Source organism: Camelus bactrianus, chromosome X (assembly GCF_048773025.1).
Source record: "Camelus bactrianus isolate YW-2024 breed Bactrian camel chromosome X, ASM4877302v1, whole genome shotgun sequence".
Lineage (NCBI taxonomy): Eukaryota > Metazoa > Chordata > Mammalia > Artiodactyla > Camelidae > Camelus > Camelus bactrianus.
In genome coordinates, this window is record NC_133575.1 from 85,383,366 (window position 1) to 85,408,896 (window position 25,531).

General features: G+C 35.3%; 1 protein-coding gene and 1 long non-coding RNA gene across 23 annotated transcripts in view; one reads left to right on the forward strand and one right to left on the reverse strand.

Annotated features, from left to right (window-relative positions):
- Positions 1–20,970, reverse strand: part of PWWP3B (PWWP domain containing 3B) — a 97,633-nt gene extending 76,663 nt beyond the window's left edge. For 12 of the 22 annotated variants that reach the window (XR_006727976.2, XR_006727978.2, XR_006727980.2 and 9 more), the window contains exons 1-3: positions 20,842–20,970; positions 14,164–18,262; positions 11,763–11,946 (exon numbers count right to left, since the gene is read on the reverse strand). The gene's annotated coding sequence lies outside the window, so the exon portion shown is untranslated. The remainder of the gene's footprint in view (positions 1–11,762; positions 11,947–14,163; positions 18,263–20,841) is intronic. The other 10 variants (XM_074359953.1, XM_010963813.3, XM_010963812.3 and 7 more) reach the window with 10 other exon arrangements.
- Positions 4–25,531, forward strand: part of LOC141576452 (uncharacterized) — a 43,829-nt gene continuing 18,301 nt past the window's right edge. The window contains exon 1 of the long non-coding RNA XR_012504876.1: positions 4–1,177. This is a non-coding gene — a long non-coding RNA (uncharacterized LOC141576452). The remainder of the gene's footprint in view (positions 1,178–25,531) is intronic.

A 25,531-nucleotide genomic window follows, 5' to 3' on the forward strand; every position in this document is an offset into this window, starting at 1 on the left:
ATGGAGAAGACAAACGGCCCTTCCTTGAATTAGAGGAGGAAGAACTGCTAAGTTTAGCTGCTGAAGTGTTAAAGGGTAAAAATGTTCCTTTTAAAAGAACTTTAAAGTGAACTGGCAACAAGTGTCTGTTTAGTTTCCCTTAGGGTGACGCATTATTGAAAAGAGGTAGCAAATCACTTTATTTTTTAAAAATCTAAACTATTTTATATTTTTTCCTTGCCTTCTTTGCACCTTAACTCGGCAGGTAAATTTAAAACCCAGCTGGTCATGCTTCATGAAAATAGTTCACTAAGGATCTTGATTGGGACTGCACTACAACTGTACATTATTTTAGGGAGAATGACTTCTCTATAATTTTTTTCCTGTTTCCAGGACACGGTATGTCTCTGGTATGTCTTGCCTTTTATTCAGTTCCTGTGTTAAATGCTTCAGAATGTTCCAGAGACTTCTTTATCAACATGGATATTTCTGACCAGAGGCTGAAAATAAGTGGTTCAGCAGGAAGTACCCATTTCATACACCCTCATCAATAACTGGCAATTCCTTCTTATATTTTATTGGTATTTTTCACTCACACAATTCAATGTGGGGAAAATCAATTAAAAAATTCATGTGTTTATTTGTATGTCTGAAATATATTTTGCCCATTTTTTTCATTAAAATTCTTTTGTATTAAATTAAAGTTTAGATTTCTGATTTAACTTAGAAAGCCAATTTTAAACATCACTAGTGATAGTTTTGGGAATGAAGATATTTGGGAATGAAATGTTTTATTTGGCCCCTATATTATATAATATGTAATATATATAAAGTATATTTATATATAAATATTTAAACATAAATTCTATTTTATATATAAATTTATTTATAAAATAAAAAATGTTATTTTTTATTATAGCAGAAAAAGGAAACTGATACATTGGCCAAAGAGAATGACTATCTGCTCCTGATTAATTCAGAACCTGATTCAACATCTAGAAATACACATACTTAACAAATGTTCGTTGAACTCACAGCATCCAATGTGTAATTCAGTTTGAAATCCAAAACGTGAGATGTAAAGACACATGAAGATACTATGGGTTGTGAAGACCTCAGTGCTAGGGTCCTCGCAAACCTAGGATGGTGTTGGGCATCCCTCCACCAAAGCAGTCAAAGCCTTAGTTTTCAGTGGCTGGTGAGTATCTCCAGTAACTTTTACTTTATTCTTTCTTGGGGGGGGGGAGGTTAGAAAACACCTTTATTATTCTTGATTAGGTACTATGGAAACAATTTTATATTAGCACTCAAAATACGTAATTATTCTTTTTTTTGTTACAGGTGTACAATATGATTCACAACTTTTAAAGGTTATACTCCATTTATAGTTATTATAAAATATTGGCTCTATTTCCCGTGTTCTACAGTATATCCTAGTAGCTTATTTTGTGACTTGTAGTTTGTACCTCTTAATCCCCTATCCCTTTTTGCTCCTCCCCCTTCCTTCTCCCCACTGGTAACCACCAATTTGTTCTCTATATCCAAGTGTCTCCTTTTTGTTACATTCACTAGTTTGTTGTATTTTTTAGATTCCACACATAACTGATATTATACAGTATTTGTCTTTCTCTGACTTTTTTCACTAGGCATAATGCCCTCCAAGTTCACCCATGTTGCTGCAAATGGCAACATTTCATTAATTTCATTCTTTTTTATAACTGACTACTATTCCATTGCATACACACACACACACACACACACACTTTTTTAAGTGAAAAATAGTCAGTTTACAATTTTGTGTCAATTTCTGATGTATAGGATAATAGTTCAGTCATACATATACATACATATATTTGTTTTCATATTTTTTCATTATGTTACTACAAGATATTGAATATAGTTTCCTGTGCTATACAGTATAAACTTACTGTTTATCTATTTTATATACTTAGTATCTGCAAATCTTAAACTCCCAATTTGTCCTTCCCCACCCCTTTCCCCCTGCCCCCTGGTAACTGTAGTTTGTTTTTTGTATCTGTGAGTCTCCTTCTGTTTTGTAAATAAGTTCATTTGTCTTTTTTTAGATTCCACATGTAAGTGGTATCATATGGTATTTTTCTTTCTCTTTCTGGGTTACTTTACTTAGAATGACAATCTCCAGGTCCATCCATGTTGCTGCAAATGGCATTATTTCATTCTTTTTTGTGGCTGCGTAGTATTCCATTGTAAAAATATACCACAATTTCTTTATCCAGTCATCTGTTGATGGACACTTAGGTTGTTTCCATGTCTTAGTGACTATAAATAGTGCAGCTATGAACACTGGGGTGCATATATCTTTTTGAATTAAAATTCCCTCTGGATATATGCCCAGGAGTGGGATTGCTTGATCATATGCTAAGTCCAGTTTTAGTTTTTTAAGGAACCTCCATACTGTCCCCCATAGTGGTTGCACCAATTTACATTCCCACCAACAGTGTACAAGGGTTCCCTTTTCTCCACATCTTCACCAACATTTGTTATTTGTGCTCTTTTTGATGATAGCCATTCTGACAGGTGTGAGGTGATATCTCATTGTGATAATTTTGGGAATGAAGATATTTGGAACTGAAGTGTTTTATTTGGCCTTTGTATTATATAATTGGCAATACATAAAATATATAGATTTATATATATTTTATTTTTAAATATTTTAATTTGTACATAAATTTATTTATATATAAAATAAACCATATATACACATTTTAAACTCCACCTTTATGTAAGCACTAATATTGGAAGAATACATACCACTAAATTTATGAATACAATCTCTAAGCTAGTATATTATTGAGGGCTCTAACAATTAGAGTATGTAATGTTTTCTGCTAAAAACAACCCCTAAATCTCAGGGGTTCAGCCCCAAAAGTGTTTATAATGCTGATGTCAAAATTCAATGGAGGTCATCAAGTGGCCAGAAAGAGAGAGGATTCTAAGCAGTCATTAAGAGACTCAAACGTCTTCCACCCTACAGCTCTACCATCTTCTTTGGCCTGAAAGTCCTCCAAAGTCTTTGCAACTGACTAGCAATCTAATGAAAAAGGTCACTGGAGAATCCTGTGGAAAGTTTTAGGAGCCAGGTCTGGCAAGCTTCACTGCTGGTCACAGTTAACTCACTAAACTGAGGCTGGGGAGCTGGGGAAGGTAGTCTTCCCATGACCCAGGAGGAAAATGAAACAGAATCTGGGGAACACAGCATTCTTTCTGCCACAGAAGTTTTCCCTTTTGATCTTTTATAGACATCTGTTATTTATCTAATGCTTTTTTTTTTTTACAGCCATGTATCATATTTATAATGACTGGGGCAGAAATTTCTATTTGCTCACCCTAGTTGTATTCAGGGTGGCAGTGTAAACTCTTAAAATATTTCATTCCCCAGACTCCCCGGCTATGAGCCATGGCCATGTGACGGAGGTTTTGCCAAAGAATGCAATCAGAAATAGTTGTGAAGATTCCAGAAAAGGTACCTCCAGAGCGGATAAGCAGCCGTCTTGGGCTTTTTTTCCTCATTTTCCCTCTTGCTCTCCCTAATCCAACCCCCAAGAATGTGACCATGACAGAATTCGTACAGCCATTCTGGACCAAGAAGTGACTTAGAAAAAGGATGCAACTCACTAGGGATAAAAGATCCTGAATCCCTGAATAAGGGAAAACCTCATTCCAATTACTTCAACTTAGTGGAATAACAAACTTCTAGCTTACCTAAGTCACTGTGTTTCCCACTTTTTCTAGCAGTAGAAAAAAACAGGTGATCTTAAAATCACCAACAAAAATAATATCATTCTTATTACACAATTAATCTTGTCAAAGCTTTCAAAGTATTACTATATAATTTAAAGAAGATTATCAAGCCAGTGTAAAAATGGCTTTATTAAAATGAAGAGATAGATTCAATTATATATTTTATAATATAATATTTCTCATTCTGTCTTCTCATTTCACGTTTGGAAAAAACAAATGCACATAAAGCATAGTCATTATATTAAAACTATGCTTTCCTGTGTTTATTTTGTCTATTTTCTTTTTTTTAAATTGAAGTATACTTGATTTACAATGCTCTGTTAGTTCCAAGGTTGTCAATTTTCTACATCGCACATTACTCAGGAGGTGCTACACCACCTCATCATTTTCTAAACAAAATGCAAAGGAAAAGATAAATTCCTTGGACAATATTTTATATTTCATTGTTTTGTAGAAGGAGAGGGACAAGAATGATAACCTATAATAATTAATGCTACTACTACTATCATCATAATGAAGATAGATAATAATTATAGATATAATAATATCTAATACCTATAAAAGTCTTCTATATGCCAGGCACTGTTCCCAGCACTTGACATATTATCTCATTTAATAATCAGATGGCTATTTAGTGTAGGACAGTCCCATAACCAACTCATTTTGCATAACAAGAGTAATATTATTAATAACAATGACAAAGATGATAGAAACCAAAAATGTTTCCTTACCACGTGACAGGCAGTCTGCCAAGTGCTCTGTATGCACCATTTCCCTTGATTCTCACAAAATCCTGTTAGGTGGGTATTCTGTGTATTCTCGTTTTGTAGATGAGGTATTAGAGAGGTTAATTAACTTTTACAAAGATACCTAGAGAATACTGGCCATATGGGATTTGAGTCCAGGTACTCTGACTCCAGAGTCCGTGCTTCTAAGCAATAAGATACACTGAACCTACCTCATCGCAAATCAAAAATGCTCTACAAATGTGGGCTGGATGAATGGATGAAATAATTAATGACTCTGAAATAGTTATGTCCTGGGAGCCACTGGAACTTAAAGGAGAATTCTTTATCTGGTTCTGCATCTAACTTAACATAAATTAGTCTTATACAGCGTAATGTAGTTATGGCAGTGAGTGACATCCCATCACTTTTGCCAAATTCTATTGACTGGAAGCAAGTCACAGGTTCTGTCCACACTTCAGGGGAGGGAATTACACAAGTGGGTGGATCACCTAGGGTGTGTCCACCACAATACAGCACACTTCCATTTATATGACATTTTCAAAAAGAGAAAAGTATACTGAATGATCAGCAGCTGCCAGGGGTTCCAGATGGGGGTGTGTGACCATACAGGGGTAGCACAGGAAGTTGAGGGGGTGATGGAACTCTGCTGGATTCTGACTTTAGTAGTGATTGTACATAATACATATTATATATATAATAGAATATTATATATATATTATATGAATCTATCCATGTGTAAAATCCAAAGATGTGTATACCAAAAAGTCATGTATTACATATGAAACTTTAAAGTATGATCTGACTGTATAATAATTAAAAAATAAAATTTAAATGGAAAAACTTAATAGCCATTATATAAAAATCAACACTTATAATATGCTTTAGAAACCTGCTTCTTCTTAAAGCAGACTTAATAACAAAGAAAACAAAAATAACACTCATACATATATTATTAGAAAGCATCAGTTTCGTTTTGACTTAGGATATAAAAAGCCATAGGAGAATGTCACCCATAACTTAACAGTGATAAAAATCTAGCTAATCAACAAAACCATAACATTCCTTGAGCTCATCACAGAACTGAGGTAAACTGAATTCCGAAGGGCAACGAGCCCCTCTGGCAAAGCATGGAGACAGAAGTCTGCTGTCATGCAGGCAGGTAAAGAGAAATCAGCTGAACTTGTAATGAATTCTTAAATTCCTACACTCTTAATGGGCTAGTGTGTCAGCAGTTTGGAATATGTGGCACCCAAGACACTTACACACTCACTGCCAAATTATTTTTCACAATCCTTTACCAGAAGCACACAAACATGACTGGGGACAACGCAGAAAACTAAAATGAGCCTACGCCAGTGGTTCAGGTATGCAGGAGGCAATCAGCTGTTGCTGGCGGACAGACATGTAGCCCCACACGCTTATCCAAACCCTTCTATCATGGCAAGCAAAAGCCTTAAGCCACTAGGGGAGAAGCACAAACCATCTCCTCCGGGACCCAGGTGAAAATCCCTTACTTCTGGTTGAGGGGCAGAAGCAATAGCTATCTTCCTGGGGAGGGGAGATAGGAAACCCTTCCATCCCCGAGACAAAGACACGAAACCCTTAAGGCAAGGATCCTACATGAATAAAAAGCAGTAGTGAGCTACTCCTAAGCAAGGGGCAAGAATGTATTTCCCACGAAAGAGCAACACCAGATACAAATCAGAGTTTAGCTGCCATTTGGAGGGGAAAGGATGCTGAGAAAGCACAGCCCTCAAGGCCTAGGTACACAGGGCCTCTGTAAGGCTGAGGCTGTACAGAACAACAGGAAACACTCCCTGCCTCACCATAAGCCTAGCACCTAATAATAACAGGAGCCCACTGCTGCAAAACAGGCAAGAGTGTGAAGAGACCTTCAACCAGTGGCACAGGTGTGAAGGGACTGCTGAAAATTTAGGCTGGAGAAAGATCATTGAGAAAAATCCTCTGGTGCTCAGGCTGCACTCTAAGCAAAATACATATGTTATACAAGCCAGATGGTAATGAAGAGAGAAAAGGATGACACAATCTCCAACTTATTTGATGATACCAGCATTAACCTCACACTGGGAAGAAACAGAACAAATAAACTAAACATCAATGTGTCTCATAAACAAAGACATGGATCTAATGATATAGATACAGAAATTACATAGAATTACATAGAAAATTATACAGAAGAATTTTAATGGTATAGAAAAGGATAATATATTACGATCAAATGGTGTTTATCCTGGAAATAGAAGGATGGTTATACATTTGCAAATCAATCAACATAATTCACCATATCAACAGACTGAATAAAGAGGAAAAATATCATCTCAATTGATGCAAAAAAAGCATGTGACTTAATTCCACAGACATTCATGATAAAAATGTTGAGCAAACTAGCAATTAAAGGGATCTCCCTCAAACTGATCAAGAGCATTTACAAAAAAAAACCTAGTGTAAACATCATAATTAATGATGAAACACAGAATGTTTTTCCTCTAAAATCAGGAACAGGGCAAGGATGTCTGCTTTCACTACTTCTGTTCAACATTATGTTAGAGACCCTAGCCAATAAATAATATCTGAAAAATAAAGGGGATACAGATTGGAATGGAAGAAATAAAACTGTTTAACTGCATGCAACATGATGATCTATGCAGAAAATCCTACTGAATTTACCAAAAGAAAAAAAAAAAGCTACTAGATCTAATACGTACGTTTATTATTATCACCAGATGTAAGGTTAATATAATTTGTTTTGATACAATAAAAATTGGAAGTTAAAGTTTAAGAAAGCACCATTTATAATATCATCAACCCCCAGAAAATACTAAATTAGAATAAACCTAGCAAATATGTGCACGATTTGTATGCTGAAAACTTCAACACATTGATGAGAGAAATTAAAGAAGACCTGAATAAATGGAGAAATATATTATGTTCATTGAGTGAAAGATGAACTAGTTTTAGGATGTAACTTCTCTCCAAACATATCTATAGATTTGATGGAATTTCTATCAAAATTCCAGTAGGATTTCTGTAGAAATTGAGAAGGTATTTCTAAAATGTATATGGAAAAGCAAAGGAACTAGAATAGCCAGAACAATTTTCAGAAGGAAATACAAAGTTGGAAGAGTCACACTACCTCATTTCAAGACTACAGTAATCAAAACACTGTATTATTGACATAGGATAGAGACATATAGATAAATAAAACATGAACAAATCAGCATATACGATCTATAGATTTCTGACAATGGTAATTAAATGGAGAAATGATGGTCTCTTCAACAAATAGTGCTGGAAAAATTGGACATCATATGCAAAATATTTACCTTAAACCCATAGATAAGATCATATATAAAAATTAACTCAAAATGAATTACTGACCTAAGTGTAAAAGCAAAAATTACAAAACATGTAGAAGAAAACAAAGTAGAAAATCTTTGAGACCTTCATTTAGATAAAGATTTATTAGAATGCAAAAAGCATGGACCATAAAACATTTGATAAAATCGACCTGAAAACTTCTGCTCTTCAAAAAACAAAGTGGAAATCCAGAGTGGGAGAATATATTTAGAAAACACTTATCTGATAAAAACAAACAAACAACTTGTATCCAGAATATATAAAGAACTCTACAATTCAATAATAAGATTAACAACTCAATTTTGAAAATGGACAACCAATTTCAATAGATCCTCATCAAAAAAGATATATGAATGGCAAACAAACATATTAAAAGCTAATCCATATCATTAGTAATTAAGGATATGTGAGTTAAACTACCACTAATACCTTTATAAGAACAGCTAATATTAAAAAGAGAAAAAAAAGCCGACAGTATCAACGAGTGGCAATGATGCACAGCTACAGGACCTTATACGTTGCTGGTGGAAATATAAATTCCACAGCTACTTTAGAAAACACTTTGGCAGTTCCTAATATAGTTAGACATAAACTTATCAAAAATTCAGAAATCTCATTCTTTGGGTATTTACCCAAGAGAAATAAAACTTATGTACAATGATCTGTTCTGGACTGTTCATAACAATTTTAATCACAATCAGCAAATATGACAAATCTACTGGTGAAAGGAGACATAAATTGTAGAATAATAGAATACCTGTAAGCTGTAACAAGGAATGAACTACTGATACATGCAACAACACGGGTAAATATCAGAAATGTTATGATAAGTGAAAGAAGCCAGATGCAAAAGGTCACATACTGTATGATTCCATTTATATGATATTCTGGAAAATGAAAAACTATAGGGACAGAAACAATAGGCATGTTCCTATGCCAGGAACTGGTGTAGAGAGAGAGTGCTAACTTCAGTGAGGGAGAAAGGAACATTTTGGAGTTGTGGAAATATTCTATAGCCTGACTGTATTGGTTATTACATGACTGTATATGTTTGTCAAAACTCATCAAACTATATACCTAAAAGAGTGAATTTAGCTCTATGTAAATTATACCTTAATAAACCTGCATCTTAAAATCCAATCAGAATACAACACATATAAGAAGTTTAGATTTTACAGTGAGAGTAATGGGGCTACATACAGGAATTCTGTTTGTCCCTTGGGTCACTGATTGCCAAAGGAGGTTGTGAGTACCACAAGGTATGTGTAAAAATATCCTCTGGAATGTAGAATGAATATATTAGATATTCAATTTGTTTAGTCTAACTAGTTTTTAATAACTTTTATTACTGAATTTGCTTTAAAAATGTAGGGGGGCACCTAAAACCTGACTTTTGATGTGGTTATGTAACTCTTTGTATAAATTCATATTTCCACTAAATATCTCTTTTGTTGAAAAGTCAGTTAATGTAGGACAAATGTCAAGAATCCAGAGGACATCAGCATCACCTAGCTTGTGAAATGCATCCTCACTGGGAGAGCCTTTAACTGTACCAAAGCTCTCACGTGCCAGTCAGCCATATGAGGGGAAGGAAAGGAAGGAGCAGAAGCCAATGGCCTATAATCTGGAGACAGTTCTGGTTAAGAATACGATCCCAGTGAGAAAGTAGAAGCCAATTAACATATGAGAGACAGAGTGGTTATAGAATAAATAAATATCAACATTTTTAGTGTATAAGGTCCATATAAAAGAAATGATCCATTTAAAATACTCCCAAAGACCACGAGGGAGCCATGAGCATAGGTAAAACAAGAAATCTTAGATTCTAAATGGATATTCAAAATTTCAATGACTCCTAAGGCACAGGCACAAACAGCTGAAACTGTAAATAAAGTCAAAATCTTATTATTAATGTTCACTGATTGATAGAATGTCAGCCCACCTGAAGAGGAAGAATATCAGAAGAAAACTTACTAAGGATGAGCATTCCAGGTAAGAAAAGGGCAAGCCACATAGTGAATCACTGACAGGGCCAAAGGGACACAATACTCTCTGGTCTAATGTATATGAACACACATAATGTAGGGGAAAAAAAAATACCAACCAGTGACCTAGAAGTCATAAGATGAACCTGTCCTGTTTGGAGATTCTGTATTTCCTAGGTAATGCTAAAACATACACAGAGCCCATGGGAATTCAAGAGTCAGGATGATGCAATGGGAAACATATAAAAAAAAGAAAGTGAAAGACAGAGTGATGAGGACCTCACAATGTCATCATCCCAGCACATATCAAATAAAGCTTTATTACGCTCTGAGTGTTGAAGTAGAGAGACTAAGCTGTAGTGTTCATCACAGGATTAACAAGCAAAGTGAAAGACCTTCATTGGATCTGCCTTGGGGGATTTAAAGATAAAGGAATCTCCTTCTCATTGTGTTCCTCACCCCGACTCCATCTCCATCCCCGCCATCCTCTAGACACCCATAGGAAAAGAAAGATCCAAGCTGGACCAAAATTATTCCTCTCATCACTCTGAATAAAGGTACTTACCAGTTCTTTAGTGAGGAGATATGTTAAAAATATACTGTCTAAACTTCAGAGTTTCTCAGACAAGCATTATGGCAAGGTTGTTATGTGTTAGAAGTTCTCAAATAGACATATTCAGACATGGGTTTGGGACCGAGTTCTAACTTCTACTAGCTCACTAAAGGGGACCACTGTTACCACTGGATATCAAAATGTATTACAAGGATAAAATAATTTTTAAAAGCTCAGTAACAATCTAAGTGTGTAGCAAGCAGATATGAACGTAACAATGCAGGAGAAAAGAAGAAAAGATGTCCAAATGAACCACTGAAGATCTGAATGTGATGTGGTTGATTGGTACATCTGAAATAGACTAGAAATCAATCAGTGAACTCTGAATCATGTAGAAAAATCCTTAGGTCATCGATCTGTGTAGGACTGTCTGGTTAACCACAAAAACAGTGATTTTAGAGGCCTCTACTGCCTTAGGGCCACTAAGTAGTTTCCTCCTTCTGTTCTTAGATGTACCATCCTAAAAACTTGCAAGGGAGCTTGAATAAATAATTTTGAATGGGCAATGCTCACTTAAAGAAAAGGCAAAGAGAAGAGAGAATAAACAAAGAGACTTCTTCTGTCAAAGGAGAAGGAAGGTAGCCAATAAAAATGGAAAAGACAGACAAAAAGATAAATAAATACTGGGCACCAAAGAAACATATTGTGGTTGGGGAAAATATTTAAAAATTCAAGAAAAGAGAAGTAGTTTTATAATGCTTCAGTATGTAGGCCTTATTATAGCTATGAAACATAAGGAATGAATGAGTGTGTGTGCGGTGGGAGACTGGGGAAGGGGAGTGCTGAGGAATGCATCAGGGACATCATTTCTGTTACTGGCTATTTTGGTACTTTGGGGCCTTCTGAGGTTTACTCTAGGGTAATCTTTTAACTTTTTAAAGCTTCCAGTGCTGCCTTATCTACACAAGGCAGCCAGACACAGATACTGGGGTTTGTGTCTCTTGGACTTAGACAAAAACACAATGACCTCATTAAGAGGATGAGCTTAGGAGTCAGGTATCTTGAATGGCTGTCATGGCGACTTATTGAATAGGGTAGTTTTCAAGTATTTATTGAGAGTTAGGCAGTTGGCTGGAACCTGCAAGTCTTCCATAAGTAGACATCACCATACTCATTTGTATAATTTCTTCATAGGAGTTTAACACATTTAATTCTTTCCTAACTAGAATCTGAGGTTTTTCATTTAAAAAGTTATGGTCACTGAGCCAGAATCAAAGTAAATGGCACTCCATATTCTCAGCTTAACCATATTTTAACATGAAATGGAAAGAGCCTTACCCAGTGTCACGTGGATTGTGGAGTCTGGCCCTGTGATGTGGTTGGTTTTATTCTCACTCCAACTGCTTGTCCAGCAGAGCCTTCTCCCTGCTCGGCACTTTTGTGGTCACGCTGCCTTTCTGGGGCTCGACTGGCATCACATGCAGATCCCCCAGGTCGTGTGTATCTCTGATATTGACCTAAGCTGTCCAAGAGGAGACAGGGAATCAAACCAATTAAATGGAAAAGGCGTAAAGAAACTTCGCTGCCAAAACTTCAGCCGGCATGTCATTCTGACACACAGGAATGAGAAGAAATCTCCCCTGTGATGTAGATGCCATGTTTATTTTCCTTCTTGTCCTTATTATCTGAAATGCTCTCTGTGATACAGTTATGCTAGTTGGTTCATGCTAAAATCATCCCTCTCATGAAAAAGTATGATTTGGAAACAAGAAAGAATGGAAGTAACAATTGCCTTGTGTCTCTTTACAGGCCAAATCTGAGTGGCTAGATTTTTTAAGTGCTTTCTGTTGTGAATTCTCACATCAGTCCTCGTGTGGGGCTTTTTCTTCTAGACACATACAATTTTTTCACCAGAACTGCAATCACACTCTACATGCTGTCTCATAGTCTGCTAAAACAAACTACGGTTCATGGCATTGTTTGCTCACTTCATAAAAATAGTTGCCTGGAGAAAATCTGGAAAATCTGGCAAGCGCCATCTTCTGACCGGTACCAGAGCTGCATCCTGTTACTACCAGATCCTTTTTATGGGAGAAGGGTGGGAACTAACATCCCGGCAAGCCAGCAGTTTTCTCAGGCTTCTAGAATATACCATACTCAAATTTAAAGTTTTGTTATGCATCACACAAAAAATGGAATGCTAATGTCTTTATTTCTAAGGGTCTGATAAAAAAAATTGCATGCTTGCTGAGAATTGAATAGATAAGAAAGACTTAAAAAGAAAGTATAATTCTGGGAAAACAGTATTATTGTTTCATGAATATCTTTCGATATTTTTTGTTTACATATATACATGAATACATATAATTTCAAAACAGCTTTTTACTGTGCTCAAGCAGTTTGAAACTTTTTCCATTATCAGTATTTTCAACGTGCTTTTGTTTGAATCACTTCAACTGTAATTTCCCCCCCTCATTTACATTTTACTTCAAACTTATTTGTGATATTGTTAAAAATGATTAACTATGTATTAAGAATAACTTTTAAATAGAGATAGTAAAGAGTATCTTGTCTCTCAAACTATACAAATGATACCAGGGAGCCTTGTATTTTTTCTGATGTTGTTATACATATCGTATTAACACAGTCCTTTATCTTTAAATGACATAACATGGTACTTGTCATTCTGCAATTTGCCTTTTTCACCTACTACTACTTCTCAGACATCTTTTCAAATCACTACATGCTCATACTTCCATTTGTCAGCTATATAACATTCAATTGTAAATGTAAGGATGCACCACATCACACAATATTTCTGAAACTGCTAATAGAAATAAACCAGATCCTCTGTCTGTCTCACTCTTGAACTTAAAAGATAGAATAAAATGGTTATTGCTGCCCACAGCCGTACCTGTGGTCTGACATAATGAGTTACAAGGAGGACAAACATAGGGCTGTAGCCACAGTACAGCAACCAGGCTACGCTGTTGATCAGGTCCAGGAAAATTTCCACTATCGGCAAAAGACTGGGAGTAGGGGTATGTCTGCGTGTCCGTGTGTGTCTATGGATGCTTATGCATCTGAAACCAAATGAGTACAAATTTGTTTCAGCTTCATTTTGCTCTACTAATTAAAAAAATGATCATGGAATAAAGCAATTCTAAAAATGCTGAAACTGGTTAAAAATATACTTTGAAATCCTCAGTAATCTGAACACTACAGAGATACTATTAACATGGGAGTCTAGTTCCCTCTGGAAGGAAAATGTACATTTTTTTTTTTACAAATGTTATCATTCAACAGTATATCTGAATCCCTTCCATGTTCATCGTACATTTATATTTGTGTTTGTATGTGTCAAGCACTTTTTATGGTTACATTTTTCTACTAGTTATTTTTTTTCTGTAGAATAATAAATGTTTAAATCAAAAGATAATAGATTCTGTAATGAAGATAGAAATATGGGATGCCATGTAAGAAATTAACACGAACAGCATGCCTTACTGAAGTCTTAATTTAGATGCTGTAATCTGATCACCCATTCCCACACTGTGGACTTCAAAAAATATCGGGAGAAACTAAATTTTCAGGGGATTGATTGTGTCACAGTAATAACAATTTCCCCCAAACTATATTTCATTCCCACCTCTCCCAGGCAACAATCAATTTTTTTTCACCGTTATACCAAAGCCCGAAGAAATTCCCAGAAAAAAACTAGCTTTAAGACAGCCATTACCTTGAAGCTTCTTGTCAGCTGCAGCCTCGTGAAATGCAGCTCCTCCCCCAAGACTGGCCTGGCACAGCTCACTCCCAAGCTTCTCAGAGGATGCTCCGCCCCCTCCCTGTGATGGGGAAAGCAGGGGGCCTTTCCCTCAATTAGAGGGAGGAGAATAGCCAAGTTAACTGAAATTCACTTAAAGGGGAAAAACGTTCATTTTTAAAAGGACTCGAAAGAGAAATGGCAACATGTGTCTCTTTAATTTCCACTCAAAACACAGGGGTAGGTGATATTCTGAAAAGAAATAGCATATTCCTTTATCATATAATAAAGGCTCAGTTAAAAATACCTCTTACAGATTTTTCTTGCCTTCTCTGGTAACACTTCTACAAAAGACTTTGAGACCCGGTAGATCAAGGTCCACTAAAAAGACCCACTTTGTCTTTGTTTGTGACTGCAGCAAATTAATGCATTATTTTGTGGAGAATTAAATCTCTACAGTTTTAATTCCTCTCACTATGGGACATGATAGGTTTCTCTTTTACTCAGTTTGCCTCATCCTTCAGAAAGTTTCACTTTTTTTCAAGTAAAGTCATTTTTAAACCTAAAACATCGGCCAAAATCCTTAATGAAGAGAGATATAAGAGATATATATCTGAATATATTAAAATTGAAAAAAAAAACTATTCCTGGTAAAAACACTATAAAGCAAAGCTGAAAACAGAAGAATAAACTTGACAAACTGTTTTCAATTCAAAAAGTATCTCTACTCTAAAGTAGCTCTTACAAATTGACAAGAAAAAAATAGTGAAGGTGAAAAAAAAAGAGAGTAAGGGACATAGACAATTCACAGTGTTCTGAGGGAGTAATTGTTAACCACTCCAAATATTTACTTCCCAAGCTCACGCAGTGCAACTACAGGTATCTCTGTCCTTATACAGTTGCAAACCTCCAGGCTGTTTGGTAAGATCGTTTAAATTGGATGTTTTAAAGCCAGCTTGACTCTGACAATAATCAGTGCCCTGAAACTTACCTTCACCTTGTACGAAAGCTGACATTTAGGCTTCTATCTGCAACTTCATTTATTTTACATCAATTTGTTCAATTTGTTCAGTGAGGAAAGAGAGGTGCTATTCATGGGGGCTCCTCAAAACCCAAACATTAGAAATAAAAATTAAAACTAAACAATCCACAAAAGAGACTCACCTTCCCTAATTAAGAGATGCAAATATGAACAGCAATGAATTTCACTTTTCTACCTAATTTGATGTGTAATGAAGCGCCCCCCCCCCCAAAAAAATGATACAACAGACAGTTGGCAAGAGAGTGAGGAAATGGGCACTCTTGCTCACGTGCAAGGTCATAAAGCTGGGAAGGGGGCAAAACAAAATCAAAGCCAAAGTCTTCTCTGACTCCCAGACAGAAAGACGTGTTCTCTCTCCACCAGTACTCAGTGCCTTCTGGGCTTCGAATCCTGTTTCTTGGGCATAACCAAGGATGATGTCATCCACCTTCTTATTGTGGGGGAATTAGTGAATGTAACCTCCGAGTGAGTGTTGTTTAATCTTACGTCCCTGCTGGTGGACCCACTGGTGAACTACAACAGCCTTCAATTATTACCATACTTAGCTATGATGTCTCCATCTTTTACATAAATCTACATTCTTACACCAATTAAAACATATGTTTCTGTACTATGCTTTTGCACTGACCGTATACTTTCACTTGGCCATTGAGTAGTTAAGACACGTCTGTTTTGTGTTGCAGGGTCCTGGTAGTAACTTTCCTTTCAGATATGGTTATTCCTGGACAGGGACTGAAAACCACCTGTTACGCAGAGAAATGCCTATTCCACTTTATCCTCATTTACTGTTGGCAGCTCCCTGTTCTTGTGTTTTGTTATTTGAAACTTCAAATTCAATATCCTCTTTCATTGAGCTTTTTTTGTTCACAAAATATTCAAGAAATTAAGATTTAAATTTAGATTTAAATTGCCTTTAATCTAGGGGGATTGTTTCCCAGGAAGGGGTAAAACCTACATACTGCTAATGGATCACTTTAAGGGTTAGTTCTCTTAAGATAATGTTACATGTTTTAAAAAGAAAAACGTCACAAAATGCAGGTAAAGTTGGTGAGGCCCTCACAGTTCCATCCATCATCACAGTGAACAAGTAAACACGACTCCTGTCTCCTGCCACCTCTGACTAATTCAGGTTAGGGAAACAGAGCTGCAGTATGACACAGCTCTTCCTGTGATTAACAAACAAAGGGAAAGAAAACTGCATCAGGGGCTCTAAAGAAAGAAGGGTCAAGCTGGATCAAAATTATTCCACTAACCAATCTGAGTAAAGGATATCAAGGGTTCTCTGGTGAGGAAATATGGATTTCTGTTGGCAGAATCCAATGTCTAGCCTTCAGGAGTGTGCCACAGAGGCATTATGATAGACTTACATTTTTTGAAGTGTTCAAACAGGCAGGCAGGCAGACAGTTGTGGGTTTGAGACCTTTATTAGCTCAGTGGAGAGAACATTTTCAAATCCCCGACAACTATGCTAACTTGTCAATGTCCCCTACTTGATAGCACAGGTAAGAAACATACATGACTCACATGCACCTCTGATATTAACCTAGGTTGTCTAAATATTAAATATTAAACCATATTTGAAGGTACAATAATTTAAAAAAAAGATTTTGGTACCTGCCTAAGTGTGTAGTGAGAAACAGAGGAGACAAGAAGGATGGGAAAAGAGGGGAAAGAAGTCCTAATTTAATCACAGAGAAACTGAATTTGCACATGTTCAGTTAGTGCACCTGGATATAGACAAGAAATCAATAAACAGATACGCAATGTGCTGGAAAACTCCCTGGGACACTGTGTGGTTCTAGCTGCCTGGTTTTCTAGAAAAGCAGTGTATTTGAAGGGCCCTTAACTCTGTTGTGTTAGGGCTAGTAAATGGCTCTTACCTGCTATAGCCTCTCCTTATCCTTCTGAGACTATACAAAGTAGCTTGAATAACGTGTTTTCAATAGGTGACAGCTGGATTAGATTAAAACACGGCAAAAAAGAAGAGGGAACAGATAAGTTTACTCTGCTAAGCAGAAACAACACGGACAATGAAACTGGAGACAAGATACAAATTCAGAAGAATAAGTAGTGCATTTCAGACAGAGGAGGTCAGAGAACTGGACATCTTTCGGGAGAAAGGAACAAAAACTGAGAAGAATTATGACAACACAAACCCAATATCCCACCTTTACTATTTCTATTTTGTACTATAAATAGGGAATGTGTGTGGGAGGGCCTTTGAAAATGGCAGAGACGTTATTTGTGTTCCTGGATAATTTGGGCCTTTTAAATCTCACTGGGTTGTCATGACGGAAGGCTGGCTTTAGTGTTTCCTATGCTGTTAGTGCTGTTAGTGTCTCTCCAAAGCAACCAAAGAAATCATGGATGCAGACAGCGAGGTTCAGCATCAACAACCTCATTCAAGAGAGGACACAGATGTCTATTTAAGGAAGGCTGTGAGACCTTAAGCAGGTCTTAAGAAATCCTTAGAACTATGCTATCTAGTATGTGGTGATGACAACCTAGCATAGTTGTCAAGGATTGGAGAGTCAGGCCATGGGCTGGAACCTCTGGTAAATACCTGAATAGTCTCTTACACTATTTCTTCACAGTGATTTTAACACATGAGATATTATTTCCTCAAAACCAGAAGCTATGACTTTTAATTACAAACCATTACGCCTGCAGAACACGGAGCAAAATGAATTGTATCTCAAATTCTGAACCTAACATGACTTTGATATGAAAGGTGGCTTTTAATTTAGCATGCTATATTGCTGCAGAGCAGGAAGCAAAACAAATTATACCCCAAGTTTTCAACGTGTGTTTAATGTGAAATATTTCATGAAATGGGAAGAGCCTTACCCAGTGTCACGTGGATCGTGGAGAGTCTGGCCCTGTGATGTGGTTGGTTTTATTCTCACTCCAACTGCTTGTCCAGCAGAGCCTTCTCCCTGCTCGGCACTTTTGTGGTCACGCTGCCTTTCTGGGGCTCGACTGGCATCACATGCAGATCCCCCAGGTCGTGTGTATCTCTGATATTGACCTAAGCTGTCCAAGAGGAGACAGGGAATCAAACCAATTAAATGGAAAAGGCATAAAGAAACTTCGCTGCCAAAACTTCAGCCGGCATGTCATTCTGACACACAGGAATGAGAAGAAATCTCCCCTGTGATGTAGATGCCATGTTTATTTTCCTTCTTGTCCTTATTATCTGAAATGCTCTCTGTGATAGTTATGCTAGTTGGTTCATGCTAAAATCATCCCTCTCATGAAAAAGTATGATTTGGAAACAAGAAAGAATGGAAGTAACAATTGCCTTGTATCTCTCTACAGGCCAAATCTGAGTGGATACATTTTTTTAAGTGCTTTCTGTTGTGAATTCTCACATCAGTACTTGTGTTTTTTTTTCTTTTATATACGTGTAATATTTCACCGGAACTGCAATCACACTCTACATATTGTCTCATAATCTGTTAACAGAAAATACATTTCATTGCTTTGTCCACTTCATAAAAATGGTTGCCTGGAAGAAAATTTTGGTTACCTGGCAAGCGCCATCTTGTGACTAGAACCAGAACTGCAGACACCCAGGTCCTTGGTGAGAAAGGGTGGGAACTACAGCCCTCCAGACAGTAGCCTTCTCAGGCTTGTACATTTTTTCATTTTCAACTGAAGAGTTGTGTGTGTGTTGCAGAAAAATGGGATCATATTTCCCCATTTTAATGTTTGTTCTTATAATATCTCTCATGCATACTGTATATCTTTCTTCATTTTTTGATTATTTCAAGAAAGAAAGCAAATCCCCAGAATAATGGTCAAAATGTAATGGATTGTTTTATACATTTACAGATTTCTTAATACATATTTATAAATGTGCATTTTTTTTTGAAAGCAGACCTTTATCCCCACCAAGGATAAATTTTAACATCTTTCCACATCAATAAATATTTTCTGCATCATCTTTTTATGAATTACTTTTACAAGATTATTCTTTATTTCTAAAGCTTTATCTTATCTTCTCATAATGAAAATTATTGAAGCTTACTGTTTTCAAAATAAGATTTTTTAAATGGAGAAATGTAATATATAAAAGGTTGAACTGTTCTGTCTCCAATTACACTCATATGCCCAAATAATAAAGTAGCATGTATATTTCCAAAATTTTCTTGGGTACATTGTACTAATATTACAGGCCATTCTGCAATTTGCTTATTTTGAGAGTATACTTCCCACATCCTTTCTTATTTTTGCATTTAGTTCACTGCATTAGCTTATTCTTTTTACAGCTGCATAGTATTCAAAATTATGCATGTAAGAGCCTCCATGACTATTTCACAATATTTTAAACATTTCTTGAATTCTTTCTCGAGATTATATAAAAATACAAATAAATATCTTCTACTTGAACCAAAGTCTGGATAATAGTCTAAACATTTGAACTGCAAGAAGAGCATAAGCAACCAGATAACCAGCCTTCTCAGATCCACAGAAAAATCCACTTTTAGCTAAAAACAATGGAGTGTGTGTGGGTATCTATGTCTGTAACAAAATGGATTTTTCTCTTTCAGCTCCACTATGTGTTTCAAAAAAACCATAAAGGTACACAAAACCTAAAGAAGAAAATACACAAACTTCATATCCCAACCCCTGAATTGTTCACTGCTTTTTTTTGAGTCTAATCCCCTTGATTTTTCCCTAATCATATATGAAATTTCATCATATATATTTTATTTAAAATAGTGTATTCATATATATATGCATATATATGTCCTTCCCTCACTCTGATGTGTATATATTAGAATACACAATTTGAAATTACGTTTATTCATCAACATACTTGAATATCTTTCCATGTTTCTATATGTTTACACATTTTTTGTGCAGACAGTTTTTTTCCCCCATGTTTTAAAATTCTTATCTCAGTTATTTTTTATGGTGACACAGGATCTATATGCTAAGTGAAATGTGGGAAAAGAAGTGGAAAATTTCCTCTCTTTTTTCCTTAGACATCATTTATTACTACATATATTGTTGTGTTCTGTTATATCAATATGTTTATTATTCTTCAGTTTACGGTCTTTCAGATATTTTTCATATTACAGTACAAATAGGAATACATCATTCTCTTAACAGCCAGATAACCAAACTTCTAATTGTGAGAAGTACTTAAACTTGCACAGTGATATATATTACTTCAGATTATTGCTATACAAACTCCACCCAGACAGTAAGATTTGTTAGAAACCCAATCAACAACCAAAGAAATATAAAAAGTCAACACTCCCAACTAATAACTTCATTTTTCATTTGGGATTATCACAATCTCTTTTTTTTTTTTCAAAATAAGGACCATTAATTTCTCAAGTTTTGTTTCATCATTTTTCTGTTACCACTGCTTTCTGACTGAAACATAAAATGCCCTATTCAACAGTTAGCTTTTGCAACCTCATGAGGTATTTTTTCCGCAGGTGTAATCTGATCACCTCCCCCACTTTTAAAGAGTGGACTTTTAAAATAGCTGGGAGGAATACAAAATCCAGATATTAATTCCCTCACAGAAACAACGACTCTCACAAAACGACACTCCTCTCCCACTACTCCAAAGCAACAGTCCCTTCTTTTCTCACCTTTACTGCCAAGTCTCCAGAAATCTCGAAAAATAACTAGCTTTTACGACAGCCATTACCTCCAAGCTTCTTCTCCTCTCCCTTCAGCGGAGGCCTCCGAAGTCTGTCTGTAATGCGGCTCCTCCCCCAAGACTGGCCAGGGACGGCTCACTTCCAAGCTTCTAGAGGATGCTCCGCCCCCTCCCTGTGATGGGGAAAGCAGGAGGTCCTTCCCTCGTTTAGAGGGAGGAGGATCACCAAGTTAAACCGAAATACAGTTAAAGGAAAGAAATGCTCATTTTTAAAGAACTTTAACGTGTAATGGAAACATATGTCTGTTCAATTTTCTTTCAAACCCCTAGGGTGGGTGATTTCCTGAAAAAAGAAAAGAAAAGGAGATAGCAAGTCTCATTTTCGTGTAATAAAGCTGCAGTTAAAATATTCCTTACATATTTTTTCAGGCCTTCTCTTATTCTTTATCTCTGGTAATTAAGACCTGTTAGTCAGGCTTTACTAAAAAAGCATGTGAAGTGTCTTGATTGGGATTGTAGTGAATCAATATTTTATTTTATGTAGAATTCGTTCTTTACAATTTTGAATCTGAACCTGGAACACAATGTGTATCTTCTTTCATTCAGGTCTCCTAATCCTTCCTTCCTTAGGTCATTTATAAGGAAAAATTCTCAAACAAGATCTGACTATATTGAAATTGAAAAAAAAACATGTATCAATAATAAAATCACAATAAGCCAAAGTCAAAAATCAACCACAAACTTAGAAATGTTTTTCAATGCATATGATTGGATAAACAAAAATATCCCTAAACTAGTTATATTTCAATCAGAAAGAAAGGAATAACGTACCAGAGAATTAGGCAAACGGCACTAGCAGACAATTCGCAATATCCTTTTCTACTCCTGATATTTACTTACCTTTAAAGAAAGTTCAAGTAGTGCAAGTTGAAGGCTCTCTGTGCTTCTTCTAGACTAGACAGGCCGCTAAGCAGATGGACAGTTTGCTTAAATCTGGGTTTCTGTTACTCCCATTTCATTCTCATAATGAGCAATATCCTGCAATTCATTTTCCCCTCTTAATAAAGGTGACACATGTTTTTATCTGCTATTCCATTTATTTTATTGCAATTTGTTCATTATCTTCAAGATATGACAATTGTAACCTTTTATGTACCCACTAAGAAACCTCAAAATGCATAATACTGCAAAAATGTATAAAAATACATTACTGAGAAGGCAAGAAAATTTTGTAGCGCTCTAACAGAGTGGGAGAAAATTCCGACCAGCTCTTCCTGAGGCCCTTTTAGCATAGAAAGCATTTTGATCTCTCCCAGATTAAACACTACGTGCTTGGTCTTGTAGTATCTGATATGATTTCTGATAGCACATTCTCTCAAGGTCGCTGATAAAATTTCAAAAACCAAGGCTTCTCAATACTGCAACTCTATAAAAACAGCCTTCTGTTCTTCTGTTCATGAGAATTTCTGCAAAATTGTGGAATCAGTCCTGTTCTTTATCAAGAAACATAATATTAGAAACATTGTTCATTGAAACATAGCAACATTAAGAACAGAGAACTGATAAACTTTGTTCTTTAAAATTGGAAGACCCTGAGAAACTTTGTATTGAGAAAGAAAAGATTCTATTCTGAGGGTTGCTCCTTTATTGTCATTGATATTTTAGTTTTCTTTGGTATTAAAAATATACTTTAAAACGAAACCAGTACAACAAAGAAAAAATACATACCAAACTATAAAATAGCCAATATGTCAGTTGTTGGTGAGAAAGAGAAGCAACTTGAATGTTCATACACTGCTGGAATGTAAATTGGAGCTAATATTTTGGGAAATGCTTGATATTATCCCCTGAAACTGAACACTATAGAGGCTAAGATAGAACATTTAGGGCTTTCAGTAGCAGAGTTACATGTCTAAATTGGTAGAGAAACTGTCCCCACAGAAAGCTATGCATATTCAAGAGCACGTATGAGACTATCTAATGGGAATATACGAGGTATATAATCAGAATTCATTTTTTATTTTAATTTATTTCAAAAGCTTTATTTATAAATAAAATAATAGTACCATACAAACATATTTGTATGGTATTATTGTATTTTTATATACTTTATAAAATATTGAATTATGGGAGGTAGCAACAAATTTGTTACAGTGGTGGTAAAAAAGCTATGTAGAGATCTCTGCTTTATAGGACTCACAGTGCACATAGTCTTCCCATTTGTCTTCTCTCTGATTTGTGTGGTTTGGGATTATAATCTCATAAAAAGACTAATCTGAACTTCCTAGATGGCCTATATATTGATCTCACTGCTCAGAGAAACTACTGTTACCTTCTATTAAATACTTAAAATAGTAATGAGAAATCAAAATGTAGTAAGCCAAGTTTTTACTAGAGGATTGGTTCTTGCCAACTTCAGACAATGCTACAAAATATGTTGGCCTACTGTTATTCTATTTGGACTATATAAAGGTTTTTACTATACTATTATAAAGCCAAAAATTTAATGCCAACAATGATTGGTTTTTTTCTTTAATGTCAACCTAAATTTAATTTCTAACTTCCCTATTTAACTTTGAGACCTTGAAAATAATGAGTGAATTTTTTTGATACCTGGAAAATTCCTAAGAAAATCAGAATCCATGAACACGGACCATCAAACATACCAAGTTGCAATGCAGTAATTTTTGAGAGTCTTACATATGAAAGTATTTATTTTCATAAAGTTAAAATTAATATAATAAAATCAATATGGAATATGCATCAGCTTATAAGATGTTGAGAAGTTAATTATATTTTAAAGCTCAAGTTTAAACTTTTTATAATATGTATTTATTTGGGTGTATAAGTATATACATATAATGATACATTAATTTGAATAAGATCAGCTTAGGGATAATAGAAAGGAGAAGATTAAATAATTAAGATAAAAAGCAATCTTAGAATATATAGTCTGCCCTTACAGTGGTATCATATAGACTTATTTTTTTAATATATTCTATCTAGATCCCAGAAAGGTGCTTCACCTATATGTATATTTTCAATTCAAAAAAGTTAACCTATATCCTTTTATACTGCCTTGTACCATGTTCATAGGTGCCTTATTTCAGGAAGAGCTAAATTTTTTACTTATCATTATGCTTCTTTCTGCTGTATTTATTTTAAATGTTGTATTGTCATTCTGGTTAATGAAGTAGCCAAGGGTAAAACTGTTCTTTGTTCTTAGGTACCTATTTTAATTGATCAGCCAGTTTTCCCTAGTAGCCCTTTTGTTATTTTCCCCCCAAACCAACCTTAAATTTAGAGTAATAAAACTGTCAAGGTAACTCTTACACCCAAATCATCTTTGGCAGTTTCCAGATGGCTAAAATGCAACACAAAAGGCTCATTTCTTCACCTTATAAAAGGAAGGATGAAAAATAGACTTAAGTGTATTTGTTATGCTCTTTATTTCATAATTGGATTCACAGTCTTAGAAGAACTACTGTTTTTTTCAGATGTACATTGTAGAAAAATTGTCAAATCAAAAAAAAAAGAAAATCAATTTCTAGATTAATTTCGTATAGTGAAAGTATTATTGATGTAAATATGTTTCAGTAACTATCTTTTCAGGATAGATAGAAGCATGCTCTTAATCACATGCATGGGCTGACAAAATAAATTTTACAAATTGATGTATAAGATTTCATTCCTAGGTTATTATTCCTTGCTTATTAGTGATGATAATGGCTCACACTTTATGGGAAGATTTTTAGAAACCTAGGGATTAGTCAGTCATAATCCATAAGATGTTCTTACACTTAATTTTGACAAATATTTCCTAAATCTCTAAGAAAAGGTCATAGTAGGTCCATATATTTGTTTTTTTTAAGGTCCACATATTTGTGTATTCACCAATAGGTGAATCCATGCCCCTATCTTGATATACTCAATTATGTTAATAAATTAACCCAATCCTGTCAGTCTTCCCTTCCACACACATGTGAACTTAAGGGCCTTGGTTACAAGCTATAAGTCAATGTTTGGGTATAATGGAAGAAAATTCCAAGAAAGTTAGCCTTAGACCCACAATGAAATGGATTGTACAATGGACAGGAGATTCAAAATTTCCAAGACCATATTAGTCCAGAAACAGAGGACTTCAAGAGATACACTGCTGAGCCAAGATTAAAGGAAAAAGAACTAGTTACACGTGACTAAGGGAGGACTGAATGAAATGAAGGAGAAGAGTTTGTGATTGTTTACATTGGGGTGTTTTGGGTATTGGACTTGATATTCTCTGTTTAGACAGTCTTAAACTATCCAGTTTTTCTCTTCTCTTTTTTCTTCTCTTCCTCCTCCTCCTTTTTTATTCTAACTCTCAAACTCAGGGGGTAACAGTAATATTGCATTCTTTAAGTGGCAGGAAATTCAATTGGCCTCCCAAAATATCCACAGAGAAAATATTATGGTATAGTTTATCTCATCAAATTTTACGATGTAACAGATTATTACAGTATAGAGTATAGCCCATTAGAATTTGTAAACACACAAAATTTCCTACTTGTTTATATTATGACATTTTAATGTAAAAATAGACTGTAAATATGTATTTTCAGGGGAATAAAAAAACTTAAAGACAATGACTGTAGATATATAGAAGGCTGTTCAAAATCCCACTGTTTAGCCTTTATATGTTG